The sequence below is a fragment of the Vicugna pacos genome, chromosome 26 (genome assembly GCF_048564905.1).
Source record: "Vicugna pacos chromosome 26, VicPac4, whole genome shotgun sequence".
NCBI lineage: Eukaryota > Metazoa > Chordata > Mammalia > Artiodactyla > Camelidae > Vicugna > Vicugna pacos.
In genome coordinates, this window is record NC_133012.1 from 17,351,245 (window position 1) to 17,368,963 (window position 17,719).

The 17,719-nt window shown below is 36.1% G+C and overlaps 1 pseudogene; it reads left to right on the forward strand.

Annotated features, from left to right (window-relative positions):
• Window positions 1-4,605: 4,605 nt before the first annotated feature.
• Window positions 4,606-5,209, forward strand: LOC102526844 (large ribosomal subunit protein eL29 pseudogene; annotated as a pseudogene).
• Window positions 5,210-17,719: the final 12,510 nt, after the last annotated feature.

Sequence of the window (17,719 nt, forward strand, 5' to 3'; positions counted from 1 at the left end):
TCATTGAAAGTGAACAACATCGATGAGCTCCTCAGGGCCTGCATGGAGTCAGATGTCACTACTGGCCTTGATCATACAGCCTTGATTCTGTCTTTTAGAAACATAATCGGTAATCCATCTTTTTACCACGTTTACAGAGCCACTGATTATCTTTGGTATAAGCATGCTCATAAGTAGAATATTTCGGTAGAAATTTAATTCATTTGTAGTGTTTATTGAAGCTACCTTTACATTTGCTGCATTGATGCATACCTTATAATTTGAGAACTCTGGGTTCACTTTATTTAAATTTGAGACTTGAACATCTTTGAACTCTGTTGAGTGGCGTAGAAAAGGAAAGGGCATGGTGTACATGGGCGAAGCTTTTTCATGAAGACTAATTCTGATCAGTGTAAACAGACAGTCATAGGAAACTTCATAGAAATAAATGTATGGACACCCCACCCTGTTATGAAAACAACGCTTGGCGAAATAGTTTCTATTGTTTGAGAGATAATGAGTGCTTCAGCAATTCCATCCACTCAGTTTTTACCAGAATTGTTCTTTGGTTCTAGGCCAAACTTCTTCCCAGGTCAAAAGGGTCCTAGAGCAGGAAAGTGGGATTAAATACCCAGGTTAAGACCAAAGAATGCTGGCATTAACCAAGTATGAACTGGTGTGGATAAATTCCTGGCATTTACACTCAAGTCTAAATGTAACTGAATCACTCTTATCTGGAAATTGACTTGAGAGCATAAGAAAGAGGCATCTGGCCAGAGCCACTTTTGGCATGAGTATGTCAGAAATACCATAAGCATAGGCTTTTTTACAGGATGCTATTTCATTGTTTGGACATACGGCTGATTTGCTGAAAACATGGATTTGTGGGAAATATATGGGAACGTTTCTTTTTGATAAATAAGAAAATACTTCAGTAGAAATTCAGTATTGGTTTCTTCCTTTGTTTGTCTATGCTATTTTCTTTCAGCAATAACATTTCACTTTTTCTTTGCTTGTGTTAGGGCAGAAAGAAGACAAGTTTTGCGCAATCACACTTGCTTTTACATTTTAACAAGATGCTCTTAGAAAACAAACTAGCAAGCCATATACATTATTTCTGCATGTTTCCAAATGTGTGGAAAATTAGCATTTTGAAACTTTAGTGTATTACATGTAAATAAACATACCTCATTCATCTCACAGGCAGCACTGATGTCTTTTTGGATAAATGATTTGATCAGGCAATAAAACAATAGACTAAAGGTTTGCCTTTGAAAGATTGTTCTGTTATTAGCCACTATTTCTCTTTGCTAAGGTAGTGTTTTAACAAAATATTTCTAATTCAGATTCCAGAACATGCTCATTTTTCTTAAGTATTGAATTGTTTCTCTAATCTATTCTGTGTCTATAGGTGGCAGTGATCCTTCACTGTTGCAGTGATGTGGATTTAAATGTACCGGATTGTAAATGGAAGGTGAATTTATGAGATGCAGACAAACCTCAGGAGTCCATTTTCAGATAGGTTCTTCTAGTTTTATGAAAATATGAGCTTATCCTGATCAAAATGTCATTATAAATAAGGATAAACTTCAACTGCCAGCTTTAAGTGTAGTGTAATCTGCCCTTCTTTTTGATCTTGAGCCATGTGAGACTTCTAATGGGGGATGTGGGATGGGGGACTGTCATTTCTTCTTAGTATACCTGAGCAAAATAGCTGACCCATTGAGCAACGTGTTTCCCATACCCCTGCCCCAGAAAGGCATAAATAGGTAAGCTGTAGTGTAGAGTAAAAACTATTTTGTTTTTCTTTTTGTTGGTGTGTAGAATATATTAGGAAAAGTCATGATATTTGTCTTTTATAAAATTTGCAGTTTCACAGTGCCATACTGATTCTACAGATACTTTGAGTACGGCTTTTTATAATACTAGTATTGATGCTCCATGTATTTCTGTTTTCATGGAAACCGTGGTTTAATTTCCAACATAATAGAAGCCATTGATTAGAGAGGTTTGTTTAGCGTTTAATTTTCCAAAGAACTTTCTTTGTTGTTAGGAAGCCAAAAATACACAAGACTTTGTGGAGTAGCATTTTCTTAAATTAATTAACTGGAGCTCATGAGCATGCGCTAGATTAGCTAGGAGTAATAGTAATGAGCATATTAGGTGCGTTCTTACAAAGTATCAGCCACTGTTCTAAAGTCTTCAGATTGATTCATTTAAATCCATATAGTAACTCTACTATTTTGTACCAATTCTAAGCTGCATACTTTTTAATATTTTTACAGTTCTAAAATCAGGATATGCCTTAAGATGGATGATTTCTTACAATTGCTGTCCGTGGATTAGCAGTTAAGATGATATTTGTTATCACCTGCACATGTGAAAACATCAAAATCACCAACCGTAAAACATGCAGAAGGGATGTCAGGCACTGGGAAGGAAGTCTCAGCAGCAGTAAATATGCCTTATGTTTAACTCCTCTAACACACACATGGTTGTTGGTGGGTAGTAGGGGGGATGGTAAGCCACACATGTTAGCAGCATTCCTAAAGCCAGCGCCAGTAGTAGCCTCGCTCTGTACCTGTGAAGCCAGACCAGAAGCCCAGGACCAATGGTGCTGAGTTGGGTTCATGTGCTTTTCTGAAGAAGTTCTGTACCATTAACACTTTTGATAGTACAACGGGCAGTTCTGTAAAGAAAGACTCAAGGCATTCTGGCTTAAGAACTGGTTTGGAAGAGTCTGAATCTGAATATGAAGAAGTCTTAGGAATTTCTAAATCAATTTATGTTGCTTATAATTTCTTTTTTATACGTGCGTGAGAGTGGTGTATGATTAAAATGCAGAGGTAATTCTAAATAAAATTCATAGCCTTCAGAGAACTTTGTGTCACATTTTAATTGACTATGGTTTTCCTTCCCAGTGGTGTTTAAAATTTTGTTCCGCTATTTGGGAGCTTTTTAGACTTGATATCAACAGTATTATTATCTCTATATAGATGAAATTGTGGCGCAGTAACTGAACTAGGATTTAGATTCAGCCTGTGTCTACACTTGACACATCTGTACCGTAGTGCTTCTGGCGAAATGGTTACAGAAAAGCTGTAGCATTTTTTATTAAATCGTTTATGGTGAAGTAGTCACACGACATTTTCCAAATTCTGTTCTTCCCTTTGCTGAGTTCCTTCTTAGACCATGATACTAGGCACTTCTTTAAAGAGAAGCTAAGAAAGAAAATTCCATCCTTTTCTGTACACCTCTGTGGCTCGTTTCTTTTCCAGTTCACTGAAGCAAGTTCAGTCATAGAATCCAACTCAGGCCAGAAACTGGAGGGAGCCCATTTTTGCTGCTGGACCAAGTTGCACTCTCATCCAGAAACTGTGTTACTAAAGTAGGCGCTGTATTTTAATTCCCCTCTGGCTCCTGTGCGGAAACTCCACGTATGGTTGCACAGGTTGTGCCTATTCTTAATTGGTTCTGCTCCTCTATCTATTTTTAATCAGTTCAGAATCTACAGGGGAATGTGGCTGAAGGATTAATTTCTTCCAATCTCCCAGCATATTTGCCTTTCTAAATCTATGCCAGAAAAACAAAGATATTTCATTTTATATTCATTAAAAAGCTATATAAGGAGAAAGTAAAACATCTTTCATTTTATATTATTCTTATGAAATATGACTTAGACAAAATAGGTTAAAATGAAAACTCCTCCTTGGGATCTTTATATCATGCATATGTCAAATATTAGAAATCAGTTCACTTTTTTTGATCTTCAAAGACAGGCATAAAGCCAAGGTTTTAGCTGAACAATATTTTTTATTTCAATGTAATATGAGGATCTGACTTCACCCAGGTACATGGTCTGAAAAGAGAAACATAGAAGCTACCTATTTTGTACCAATCAAATATATTGCATCAGGTTAATCTAAAACCCAACCATTTTCTTTTTCCTGTGTTACATCTTTACTCCAGAATGTTAGAAACAGAAGCCCATAATCAGTGATCATTACTTTTGAGTATCAACTATCTCTTTCATCTTTCACAAACGAGTTGGAAACCATGATACATTCTGCTTTTCATAAAAAACAAACAAACAGAAAACCTTTATTTTAGCCCTAGAACTATGAGGTAACAAATTTTGTAGAAATATTTAGTATGCACTAGACAACATTATCACAGCTACAGGTTGAAATGAAAGAAAACAGTACATATACATGGAAACTCAAATTGATGACACACGTCAGTGCAACTGAAAGTTGGCAATTGGGGCTCTTGTATTTGTGGCTGATAGTCCTGTGATTTTACAGCAAGTCTCCTTCCACATGATTTTCCATTGTTCTCAGGTGTGGCTCACAATTAAGTAGTGGAGAAAAATTTTGCTTATTATGAATTCTGTATTGCCGTTTATTAAATTCCATTTATTAATGGCAGATTCATAATTCATTATATTTTTCTTCCATTATTTAAAAAACAAATTTCAGGAGAAAATAATGCCAATGTAGTCTTTGTTTATTTTTATTCTGTTTTAACCTCAGAAATCATTTAACTTACATTTGTAAAATTAACATTAAGCACAGAATATCACTTAAAAATACTAGTATAAGGGGATCTCCTGGCTCCTGTACATGCATGGCCAAGTCGAAGGACCACACCACACACAACCAGTCCTGAAAATGGCACAGAAACGGCATCAAAAAACCCCGATCACAACGATAACGAATCTCTTAAGGGGGTAGACCCCAAGTTCCTGAGGAACATGCGCTTTGCCAAGAAGCACAACAAGAAGGGCCTGAAGAAGATGCAGGCCAACAATGCCAAGGCCATGAGTGCACGTGCTGAGGCTATCAAGGCTCTCGTAAAACCCAAGGAGGTCAAGCCCAAGATTCCAAAGGGCAGCAGCCGCAAGCTCAGTCGACTTGCCTACATTGCTCACCCCAAGCTCGGGAAACGTGCTTGTGCCTGCATTGCCAAGGGTCTCAGGCTCTGTCGGCCAAAGGACAAGGACAAGGCTCAGACCAAGGCTGCAGCTACAGCTCCGGCTCTGGCTCCAGCTCCGGCTCAGTCTCCCAAAGGCACCCAGGCCCCCACAAAGGCTCCAGAGTAGAGGCTCTCATCTGTTGATGTCAGGATGTAAGGACTAGTGTGACCCCTGGGCAGCTGTCTGCATGGGGCTCATGTCTACCTGTGCTGTTTGTACAAATAAACCTGAGGCAGGATCTGTCAAAAAAAAAAATAGTAGTATAAGAAGAAACTGAATGGGTAAGTAAATGGAAAACTTATATGAGGAAATCTGTACATTTGATAAAGTCTATAAAACATTAAATACAAGTGGATTATTAACAGTAAATTCAAGGTCTTTGTTAAAGGGACATGCAGACAGGAACATTTGATGAAAGTTAAAGGGGAGAGTTGTTTGATCAATGTTCATATTACGGAAGGAAAATAGGCTCCTCAATTGCTATTTGTACAAATATATCTTTCTTTAATATTCTAGAGATTTTATAGTTTAACTGAAATGGCATATATAAGGAAAACTTGTTACTCTCCCCTCCTAAAATAAGTCCTACTCTATTCATCAAAGACACAAAGTAAGTTTATCATGTTTCAGTGGTGCAAAATCCTATGATTTTTTAAAAGAAAATTGACCTTATCAAATCGTGCTTTTAGCTGTTGGTGCATTATACAGACAATGCAGTTTGGAACTTAGTTCTACCTTCTACAGCCCTTCCTTTTATCTGGTGGTGTGATGAAAGATACAGACTCCTAAAATCACACATTTACATTACAACCTTGTGACTTTTTAATTTGAGATATACATGCTGTTTATTGGTTATCAAGCAGTTTGTGAAATATCTGTCTGAGATTAACAGTGAGATTGGATGTTTGGGTTTTGCTTCTCTGGGGGACTTTATATATCTCTTTGCTTTTGACTTCAGTAACATTTTCTGTGATATCCAGCATGTACATCCATCTCTGTTCGTTCAATCTTATCCCTCCTCTCTGATGAATTTGGATCCAAGTTTGATGGTTGACATGTTTGAACTTCTAGCAGTGGTTCCATAGTCTACTAGAGATGTATATGCACTTGGGATGGAGAATTTGCATTTTTATTGAATAATGGGGAAGATGTATATGGGTGGTGTGTGTTACTTTCCTGATAAGAAAAAAAAGAACATTCATTATCTAGGGGCCCAATGGCCTGAATTTTATGACTCCTTATTTAGTTTCTTGTGTTGTGCTTCTGAGAATATCTGGAAAGTTGAGCAGATCTGACTGAAAGAAAAGTGTCATATGGGAATATGAGTCTTTATGAAAGACTAAAGATTGGACCCTCTTTCCAGGAGTTTCATCCATCCTGGGAAATTAATCTTAGAAGAATGTACTCTGAACAAGGGGTGTAATTGGTATTAGCCTTGGATAAAAGCATTTTTAACCAGACAAAGTCACTCTAACACTCAGTTTGAAAGTAAATAACATTCAAGTAAATACGAACCAAATGCTTCTGTCAACAATCCTAATACTGTCTTTGAATATTTTATAATTTGTTAGTCTCAGATGTTGAAATCAGAGCTTGCTTGCACATGGTTTGTGGTAGACAAACTACAGAGATTTCATTTGCATAGTAAGCACATATTTATTGTCTCAATTTCCAACTTTCTTCTTTAATCGCTGATAACAGACATCATGCATTTTGGCAAACACTCGTTGTTATTACCAAGGCATTCTTCGGGAGTGTAAAAGCAGATAATGCTGAAAGCAGTTTGAATTTTCTCATACAGTCCTTATTTCACATTAACTGCTTTTAATTGTCATTTTATTCAGAATTGGTCCCTTTGGGAATAGCTGCAGAGGGTCAATGGAATTGATTCAGAAATATCTTGGATCTGGAAGTTTGAGTTCAGAACATTAGTAAGTCCCTTCACTCCCCATTTGTCTTATTTCTGTACTTTTTTTTTCCTGAGAGGCTGATAGTGGACTTTACCAAAAATATATACTATATAATTTTTGCAAAAAATTCAACACATACCATTTGTTATCAGCTACAGAGTTTGTTTCTTCTATCACTAAAAACTATATTCAACATATGGTATATTATTTTATGATCTAGTGGTATCTGTTTTCATTACTAAGGAGAATTCCTGGATTTTTCAGAAACTCTGTCTTAACATAAAAAATTTGTCTTTGAAAATCCAGAAATGGAAATTACAAACTCTAAAATGAAGTTTCTCCTTTGGAGAAGAGCCTGATGTGTGGATCATATGAGCCATGGTGTGGAGATTTTCATCAAAGCAATAAAAAATTTGAAGTTTCCCCATTTGAGTTCTAGAAACAATTGCAGTATACCTATTGGTAGACTACATGACCAGAGATGACCTGTTTAATTATTGGTGAAGCTAACTTACACATTTAGAATCCTTACTGAGCTTCCTTTTTCTTTCCACAGACCCTGCTTTTGATTTATCAGATGATATTTTATTACTATTGAGTGTATTCATTCTTTTCATTAGAACTGAAATACATTTATTTCTTCTGAAAATGTCCTGTTCATCATTAGCCACAATTTATATCTAATGTGCTTCCTCTTTACCACCAATAGGGCAAAGAGTTGGAATAGAAACAGCATCAATGCTTGCCATGGCTTGAGAAGCACAAAAATTGAATATAGTTTTACATTTGTTCAAGAAGAAGTACTTTGGGGAACATCATTACACCAGTCAATATCTGACACTGTTTTGGGAAAAATTCTACTGTGCAAGACAGAATGGAAGGGGGGGTAGTCAATACACATACACTGATATATCAGATTTGACTACAAAATATTTAAGTTTTATAGGCATTGAGACTATTTTTTCTCACCTTAAGAATGTTACTTCTTTTAACTTTGTTTTGTTTATCATCTTTCATTCACATCTGTGATTGGGCCTCTATCTATCCTCTAATTTTTCATGACTTTTATTTCTTCATGGTGTACTTAGGTTATTCACAGTATCTGAATTTTAACATAATGTTTCTCCTTAACACTCCTGGTAACTCCTTGTGACCTTTAGACACAGATCTCTGTGCCTTTCTGAGGTGCTCCAGGCTTCCACAAGAAGCGTGGGGTTTGTGATGAGTTTCTCCCCATGCAACCCATACATTTGGGTCTTCACTCACTATTCTCTAGGCCTGCACAAGGAGGGAGTCTGCTATGTTAGCAAGAACGTGAACTTGTGATAATGTCACCTGCATTTTAATGAGCCTTAGACTTCCTCAGAACATTTGTCTTCTTATAATTATGTATGTTTAAAAATAATATTCTCAAATGCAATCTCCTTCCAAGGATTTCCTGATCTCCTCAACCAGAAATAGTTTCTCCTTCATCATTTCATATGGTTCCTAACTTTTGACACTTCATTTGTTTGTTCATTCATTCAACAAGTCTTTGCTGAGTACCTCTAAGTGCCAGGCCTGTTTTAGGCCCTGGAGATAGAGTGAAAAATAAGAACAACAAGGAGGTACTTCGTTCTAGCAGGGGGAGAAATAAAACAAACAAATAGATGAGTAAAATATAGGTGTTCAGTTTACTGGAAAGAGATAAGTACAGTGGAGGAAAACACAGCAGAAAGGCATGCTGGGGTAAGAGACTAGGGAGTGGGCCACCGGGACTTGGTCAGAAAAGGTCTCACTGAGAATGTGACAGTCGAGCAATAATGTGAAGGTGACAGAATGATCCATGTGACTCTCTGGGAGGAAAACTTTATAGGCAGCACGTGAGAGTATGACTAGCATGTTGAAGAAGCTCAGAAGAGCCTGCAGAGAACTGAGCAGGGGTGACTGTGGATTGTGGTTCTGTTCATGCCTTAATGACTTCTCATCACTCAGTGAGAAAGAACATGTCATAACATGTTTATATCCCCACAATGCCAGAAAAAATTTGCTGTTCTATAAAAGTTTGTTTGAAGCCTAATGATAGGGACTTGGGGAACTTTGAGGATCAGTATTCCAAAGCATACACCTAAAATACAGAAAAATTAGAAGGAGAACAGGAAAACATTAGAAAGAAAGAAGGAAGGTTCTGTGTGATAGACGTTTGTACACAATTCTGAGTACCAGCTGTCTCCTAAGCCCTTAATAATTTACAAATTATCTCATTTAATTTTTACATGAACCTTAAATATTTGAAAATAAAGATCAAGCCAAGAATTAAATAGTCTGATATTGGCAACGTGTTAACTTGTACCATCAGGAACAACTAAAACAGTAACCTTTCTATGGAAGGATAGTTAGATTGGAGCTGTTTAGCCAGTGCTCAAATTGATGTTAATATTCCAGAATCTGTTGAACAGAAACAACTGGATAAAATGATCAATAAGATTCCAATTGCAAGAAATCAGTGTAAAGGTTTTTGGAAACTGTATGGGATCTTAGATATCAGCATGTTTTTCTTTGAAGAGACTGGTGCTGTGGACAGAAATATGGGACTACAAAATGAACATCAGGGATTCTAATAAATGGGAAACTGAAGTACCAAATGTGGAGAAGTACCAAATATGTCTGGTGTAAAGTAGATCTGATCCTTAGGCTATTGTAGATGCTATAATCTGAGCCAAAATTTGTCTCACGGTTTGGAGTGGAGCAGACCCTACAGGTGATTTATGTGAGTCCAGAGACAAAGAGCCAAGTAACCCATTACTGTAAAAACAGATTACGGAGGGTTATTAATAATGAAGAAGAATCACATCAGTACTTATCCTTGAGAAACAAAGAACGTGCTGGAGAAAAATAAAATCACATGTGATCATTTAAAGTGAGTAAAGCATATGAGAAGCAGAGCATTAACTCATAAATGGTTTGGCAGACTTGTGGTGTATCCTTTTGGAATAAACAATCTGTTTAGGTTGGAACCCCCCCCCTTTTTTTTTAAGAACTGGCTTCACACAGTTAAGGAGAATAGTCATTAAAACGTGATGGGGCAGTTGTGACTCAACCTTCAGTAAATGGATTTGGCTGTTGGAGCTGCCAGATGTGATCTTACTCAGTTTTTAGATAAATGAAATCCTCAAACTTTCATTGCTGTAAGTCCAATGTGTAGGGTGAATTGATTCATATATACATATACACACACACACACGCATATGTGACATTTTATAGTTTCCTACGTATATTTTATGTTTTCTAATCTATTTTATCTTCACAACTATTTTGTGATACCATGTTACTCTTTTTCCCTGTTTCTAGATGAGAAAATAGAATCAGTGTCATCAATTTCCTGTATTCGCTCAGTTATACTTAGTACCATGCATATGTTAGGAATGAAATTCATGAATAAATTAATCCTTGCCTTTTTAAACATCACAAACTAGTTAGAGAATGGCCTAATTGGGCTGGGCGGCTATAACAAAAATACCATAGACTGAGTAGTTTACAGTAAACATTGATTTTTTTTCCCCCTCACATTTCTGGAGGTTGGAAAGTCCAAGGTTAGGATGCTAGTGATTCATCATCCTGTAAGGGCATGCTTCCTGGTTATAGATGGCCATCTTCTGGCTGTATGCTCATATGGTGGAATGGGTGAGGAATCTCTCTGGGGTCTCTTTTATAAGGCACTAATCCCATTTATGAGGGCTCCACCCTCATGATGTAATCAGCTCCAAAAAACCATCACAACAGGGATTAGGTTTCAGCATACAAATTTTTTAATAGTTGACTTAAAATATTACATTACTTTCAGCTATATAGCAGAGTGACTCAATTATGTATATTTATATAAACATATATGTAAGTTTTGTTTCTGTCTGTGAATCTATTTCTGTTTTGTAAATAAGTTCATTTGTATAATTTTTTTAAAATTCCACATATAACTGATATCATATGGTATTTGTCTTTCTCTTTCTGACTTACTTCACTTGGTATGATAATCTCTAGGTCCATCCCTGTTGCTCAAATGGCATCATTTCATTTAACGTATAAATTTTGAAGGAACATATACATTCAGTCTATAGCAGGGAGGTAGACGAGACATTCATGTATTCCATAGTGATTTCTGCAATAATACAGGTAACTTCCAAATGTCTTAGGAATATAGGGGAAGAAACCCTGCATGAGCATATAGTCAGGGTTGACGTTAAAAATATTTTGCAAGGTATATGCATGGATATGACCAGATGTGACCATACTCTGAGAACTTGAATATCAACCCTGCAAATAGATCAGAGATGTTCTACATGAATACAGGAAGAAACTAATTTAACATGAAAAAAATGTGGATAATAAAGAGATACTTTTCTGTTATTTGATCTTTCTGTGCCCACTTCCTCATCTGTGAAATAGCAATAACATAGCAACTCCGTCCTAAGACTATTGGTAGGATTAATTTATGCAATAAATGCAGTTAGTTTATAAATTATACACGTGAAGTGTTTGGAACAATGTAAATACTCAAATGTCAGCTCACGTTATTATTATTGCCATAGTTGTTGCCCATCTTACTTTCATTTTTGAGGTTTATATGTCTTAAAAAACAAACACCAATATAAGTACAGGTATAGAAGTGATTCACACTGACATTGAAGTTGATTCCTTTGATATGGGCGACTACTTTTGAGACTCATTTCCAAAACTGAAGTACATGAAAATCTCTACTGTTAATTAGAGTGATTTCTTTAGTTAATTGATTTTCTCTAAGGTGTGTCGAATATCAGTTAACAATTGTCCACTTACTCCTTATAAATGAGATGTGATGCAGTGTGTGGTAAGACTGTCAAGGGTTCTCAGTGCTCCAGCATGTGCCACCTGTGCTTACAGCAGGTAGTGGCAACGACTGAAATTACCAGCAGCCTGTGCACGTCAGAGGAATCCACTTAATAATATCACCAGGCCACATTCTGAATGAGAAATGTCACTGGTTCCCCTTTGTAATTACCACGCATTTATTGTGCCCTAATAACAGCTAATGGCATTTTCAGGCCCCTTCTCAAACCACAGAAAGAAGTTCTATGAGATGAGTTTTTACTGTTTTCATTCTGACAAAGAATTCTGTATTGTATTGACAGATCTGAGATACAGGAAATCTTTCTCTTCCTGCCTCAAGAAAGCATCACATATTTCCAGACTGAGTTTTCTCATGTGCAACATTTGTATTTTCTACTTAGATTTATGTTTTCAAAAATCTGTGGAACACAAAGACATCCTGAGGCTAGGCTGTTAAATAAAGTAGTAACACCTTTGAGTTCCTGAGTTTTGTCCAATAGGTGAAAGTTGGATGATACTTGTCATAGTTGCAAACTCCAAGCCTGTATGAAGAGACAGCCCCAGTTAATGGCAATAATGAATACAGTTCGGTGTGAAATATGCCAGAAATATCTTTGAGGCAAAGCATGGAATACTCTGAAATGGTGATTTTCAAACATCAACAACGTGTTTTTGTGAAAACTAAATATCTTTCTGATATGCTGTGATCGAATGTGAAGTTTCATTGTTTTTCTTTCATAGGACTATATGGACATGAAGCAGGAGCCATTAATTCAGAAATAAGTGTTAATATCTAAAGCACAAGGCCACATTGAAAATCAGTGTTTTCATTGGCTGTATCTTTGACATTTTTGCATTTATACCAGAAACCCAGTTTCATTTTGACTACCTTTAGAAGATTTTGCAGAATCTAATTAGATGGCAATTAATCTAGCACCCACAGTTAGTAATGTGCTTTGCATTATTTCTGAAGAGCAATCTATGCATTTGAAATATTTAAATTTGATTAAAGGAGACTGTTTTAGCTGGAAAGTGACTGACTTATGGGTTTATAAAATAATAGAAAAGCAGGTACAAAACTCTCTAATGGGTTTACTGTGCAGATTTTTTAGATTTAAGTAAAGCAATTAAATATTTTGGCTAGACACAGTCTTTTTAAATTAAGTTATGTTTTGGATTAGTTGTGATACATGTGAGGTAGAAAAACAGAGATGAAACAGTGGAAAAAGGGAGGAGGGAGAAGGGATGTGTGATACATTACATGCCCACCTTTGCACCTGAGGTTTGCTAAGACATTGATGGCTCCAAAAAGGTGTACTTGATTGGACTTTGGAAGGTTCCTTTAATTCTAGTTCACTGCTTGCATCCTTATTGCTTCTAATGAGCCTGTTGCTCCACAATAGACTCGTCATTTCCTATTAGCCAAGTTTTCAATTGTCAGGTTTCTTCAGCTCCCTTTGACCTTGGGTAATTGAGAATGCTACATTGTGACTAGATTTAAATGGGTGGAAGAACAATACAGACGATGGTCCCTGACTCAGAGCTGTGGCATCCTCCTTCAGTTAGTAGAACTAATTATCAGGAACCTGAAAATTCTTGTTGACTTACAACTGTAGGAAAGCTGAGAGTACAGGGATGAGTCCTCCATGCTCTACTGATACAACAGATATTTAAATAATTACAGGATAAGAATAGCAAAATGAGGTGTAAGAATGGTGGTTGTATTTCAAATTCCCTAGATGTTTAGCTTACCATATTCCCCAAAATCCAGATAATGTACCACTAAACAAATGAAAATTTGCATTTTCCACATCATTTCTACTACCATTAATAGTTTTAATTATTTACACCTCATCTTGGAAATTCACAGTATAAACTATGTAAATAAACCTGGCCAGATTATAAGACACTCCTCAAACTTTAATACGCTCAAAATTGCAGAAAAGAAGTTTATTGAAAATTGAGACTTCTAGGCTTCATTCATAGAGTTTCCAATTAGGATGTCTAAGATGGGATCCAGGAATTTTTCCTTTTAATAAGCACCCAGGTTATGTTAATGTGGGTGGTCCATTATCGGTGCTCTGAGAAATACTGTTTTAGGATATTCCAAAATACTTCTCAAGTTTCGCTTTCTTAGAACTTAGCAGCACCACCCAGGAGTTACGATAATCGTTAATCAAGGGCTGAGTCTGTGCCAGACATCATTCTAAGTGCTCTGCATGTATTACATTCTTTAATCCTAATGATGTGGGAGATGGGTACTGTTACTAACACTTTACCAATGGGACATTGAGACAAATCCAATTCTGTCACTTACTAGCTATGGATCTTTGAGGAAGAAATAATTTCAACCTCCCTAAACCAGGGTTCTCATCTGAAAAATAGGAGCAACATAGAACCACTGGGAGGATTAATGAGAAAGTACCTAGAGCAGAGTGAGTTTCACATGGGAAAGATAACTGAAATAATAACAAACACAAATTTCTCCAGGGAACGTAATACCCAGGAACAGTCAGGGCAAGCCGCAGTGCAGTTACCTTCCTTGCTGCTGGATGAGGATCTCAACCTCTGCCTCTATTCTGTACTTTACTGACGGAAAACCGAGGAAGGATGAAATCAAACGGCCATGACTACAAATGACTGTTTTCTTTTTACTATATTTTTTTAATGGTAATAATTAAAAAACAAAAATCTAAAGCAGTACAATAATGTTTGGAATGGGATAATAACAAATATCTGGGATTAGTGTTCTAAAGAGAAAAATGAATATTTGCTATCAATTTATCTTTAAAATAAATAAGAATATATTTTTATCATGTATTTATTTCTCTTTTCCTGTTTTGGGATTTGGGAGATGTTAAAAGCTGTCCTATATTAATATGCCTAGCAGTGATAGTGGAAATGCACATTAACTTCAATTATGGGACTTTAAGAGTCTAATAAAAGAAATCAGCAGGAAGACAGTGGTGAGAGTTAAGACAACTAAGTTGGAAAGGAAAAAGTAATCTGTCTTGAAGCACCAGTTAAGTTTAATGTTTTGAATAAATGGACAATCTCAAAAAGATTAGCTTGACTTAAATTGCTCATTTAAATGTTTCTGCTCTGTGGTCTAAAACCTTGACAAATGAAACAGTAACCCTGAATTCAGTTTGCAAATGTAATGCTTGTATTGATTTTTTTTTCCCCTCATAAAGAACCTGCCATTGAATGCCATAATGTGCCTCCCGATTACAACTTACTCCTTTAAGAACTTCTGCTACCCTTAAATTTAGTCGCCTGTCTTCTTTTAGTGAAGAATGGTGTCAGCATTTCTTTTTCTAGTTCTACATCTGTCCACGTATCATGCATTTATTATCCATCTATGTTTGTCTCTCCATCTGTCTTAAAAAATGACAATTTATTTTTGAGCTACTTGTAGCAATATTTAACCATTGAACCTTTTAATTATTTACACCTCTGACAAGCAGAGCACATTCAGAGCTGGGGCAAAAAAAATGCCTGGTACAAGAAAATTGAATTGAAATGGCAAATGACTGCACATTTCCCATAGATAACCTGCCAAATTTAGTGCAATGAGAAAATCCAAGGCTAATGTCTACAGCAATTGAGGGCACCTAGTCTGTGTATAGTGAATAATATGAGAATCTAATTGGCACATTCAGCTTGAAGCAAGAATAAGCATAGACAAGGATAAACAATAAAACAGAAATCCTTCCTCTTCCAAATAAGAATTTCAATCAAATGGGCCTTTTTCTTGTGGGTCATTCTGAAGAATTGCGGGGCTGTCACAGGTTTCTGGGATTGTGGAAGGACTATTCAGCATACATTTTTCATCTATCTCTAATTAAGTGAAGGTTAGTTATTTAGCATACCTTATTCATGTTAGAAACATTACTTCATCTTTATTCTGTGAACAAGCAACGGTCCTCAGAAAATAATGAGTTTAATTTCTGGCTTCAGACAACACTTATTAATACCTAATGTTCTTGTATATACTGTTCTTGTACTTTGTGTTTGCATGATTTATCCCATTAATTTGAAAAAAAACTTGCAGTATTTCCTTAGCTAAGGTCAATGATAAAACTGTTACAATGTGCATGAGAGAGTTGGATTGTCAAAAGATTCAGAGGCTAAACAATTTGATTAGACAGTCTTAGTTCAAACATGGTGGTGGAGGATGATTTGGGAATCATAGATTGGGAATTAATTTTCTACCTCTTTGACTTAATTTACTTTTTAATAATTTTAATGATCTTAAAATTAATATTTCACATAAAAATGAAATATACAAAATGGGTAAGAAAAAATTACCTATAAATCTATTACTAAACTTCTATTCATATTTTTCTAAATTTCATTCTATTTTCTATTTAAATATATGTAAATGGTAGATTAAACAACGAGGGTTTGGAAGGATGGTTAGAAAATAACTAATTTGTATTCAGCACTTCCTATTAAATGTGTTCTCTTGAATACTGATTTCTCTGCCCCAGATAATATTGAAGGCGTTTCTCCTACTCTTTTGAGTAACTCCAAAAAAGTACAAGTCTACTGTAACATCACAACTCCACACTTGAGGGTTTCTTCACTTTTAGATCGGGCCCCTGGTGGAAAGGATAATGAGTAATTGGCACAGGGGTAGAAGAGGAGTAATCTGGCTGGTACCTGTGTCATCTGTGACCATATAGGGTGACACGCATAGTTGTTGGTTCCTTCTCTCTTGGGATACAGTTTCTCAGCAATACTCCCTCCATCACTAGCTGCAGTATCTTTGACATTAGCAACATGTTGCCCCCAGCCAGTGGTTTACCCATCACCGTGTCACAGCCTCTGGGCCTTTAGCTTCCACCCCTTCCTCTGAGATCTCTTCTTTTTTGTGGCCCATCATTGGTGAAAGAACAGCTCCAGCCCAGGGCAGCTGTTTTCTTTTCTTTTTTCTTTTCTTTTTCTTTGTTAACTAAGCCAACCTGTCACAGGGATCCATGCAGATCGCTGAGTGATTTTATCCAAGTCCATCTCATTTGGCTTGGGCAAGGAGAAACACACCCAACCCTCAGAGGAGTGGGATGCAAAGAACACTGACAACTCTCACCAAATGTATTACTGCTTTTTTACCCTCTAGGTAGATATTGGACTAATGTGAAACAAACTAGGCTCATGATCTGTAGTCGTGTCCTGTACAATATTAGGGACAGAAATTTGGGATATACTGGATATTTGACATTCATCCATTTTGGCCTCAGTTGATCTTGAGACAGAAAAGACCTTATTTTAAATGTTACATGTGGTCTGGAATACATACAAATAAGTCCCTGCCTTTTTTCATTTAACACTGTATGTTAACCATGTATTTTGCCTCTCTCCTCTTCCTAGTGCTGCCTCTTCTTTCTGCTTCTATTTTGTCTTTCCCTGCCCCCTAAAATCTAACTTCTGATCTCAACACGTTACCAAAATACTTTTTTTTTGATTTGCAAAATTCAACAGTACAGCTTTTAAAAAATTTTTTTAATTGAAGTGTAGTTGATTTACAATATTAGTTGCAGGTGTACAACAAAGTGATTCAGTTAGACATACACATACATATATATATATTTTTTTTTCTTTTCATGTCTTTTCCATTATATGTTATTACAAGAAATTGAATATAGTTCCCTGTGCTATACAGTAGGTCCTTATTGTGTATCTATTATATATATAGTAATGTGTGTCTGTTTGTCCCCATCCCCTAATTTATCCCTCCCTGCCCTTTCCCTGTTGGTAACCATAGTTTGTTTTCTATGTCTGTGAATCTGTTTTCAGTTTGTAAACATATTTTGTATCTTTTTTTTTATTCCACATATAAGTGATACCATATGATATTTGTCTTTCTCTGTGTTGGCTTAACTTCACTCAATATGATAATCTCTAGGTCTGTCCAAACTACAAATGGTATTATTTCATTCTTTTTTATGACTGAGTAATATTCCATTCAACATTACTTCCATGTTATATTATTTGCATTCAGTTCTCATCT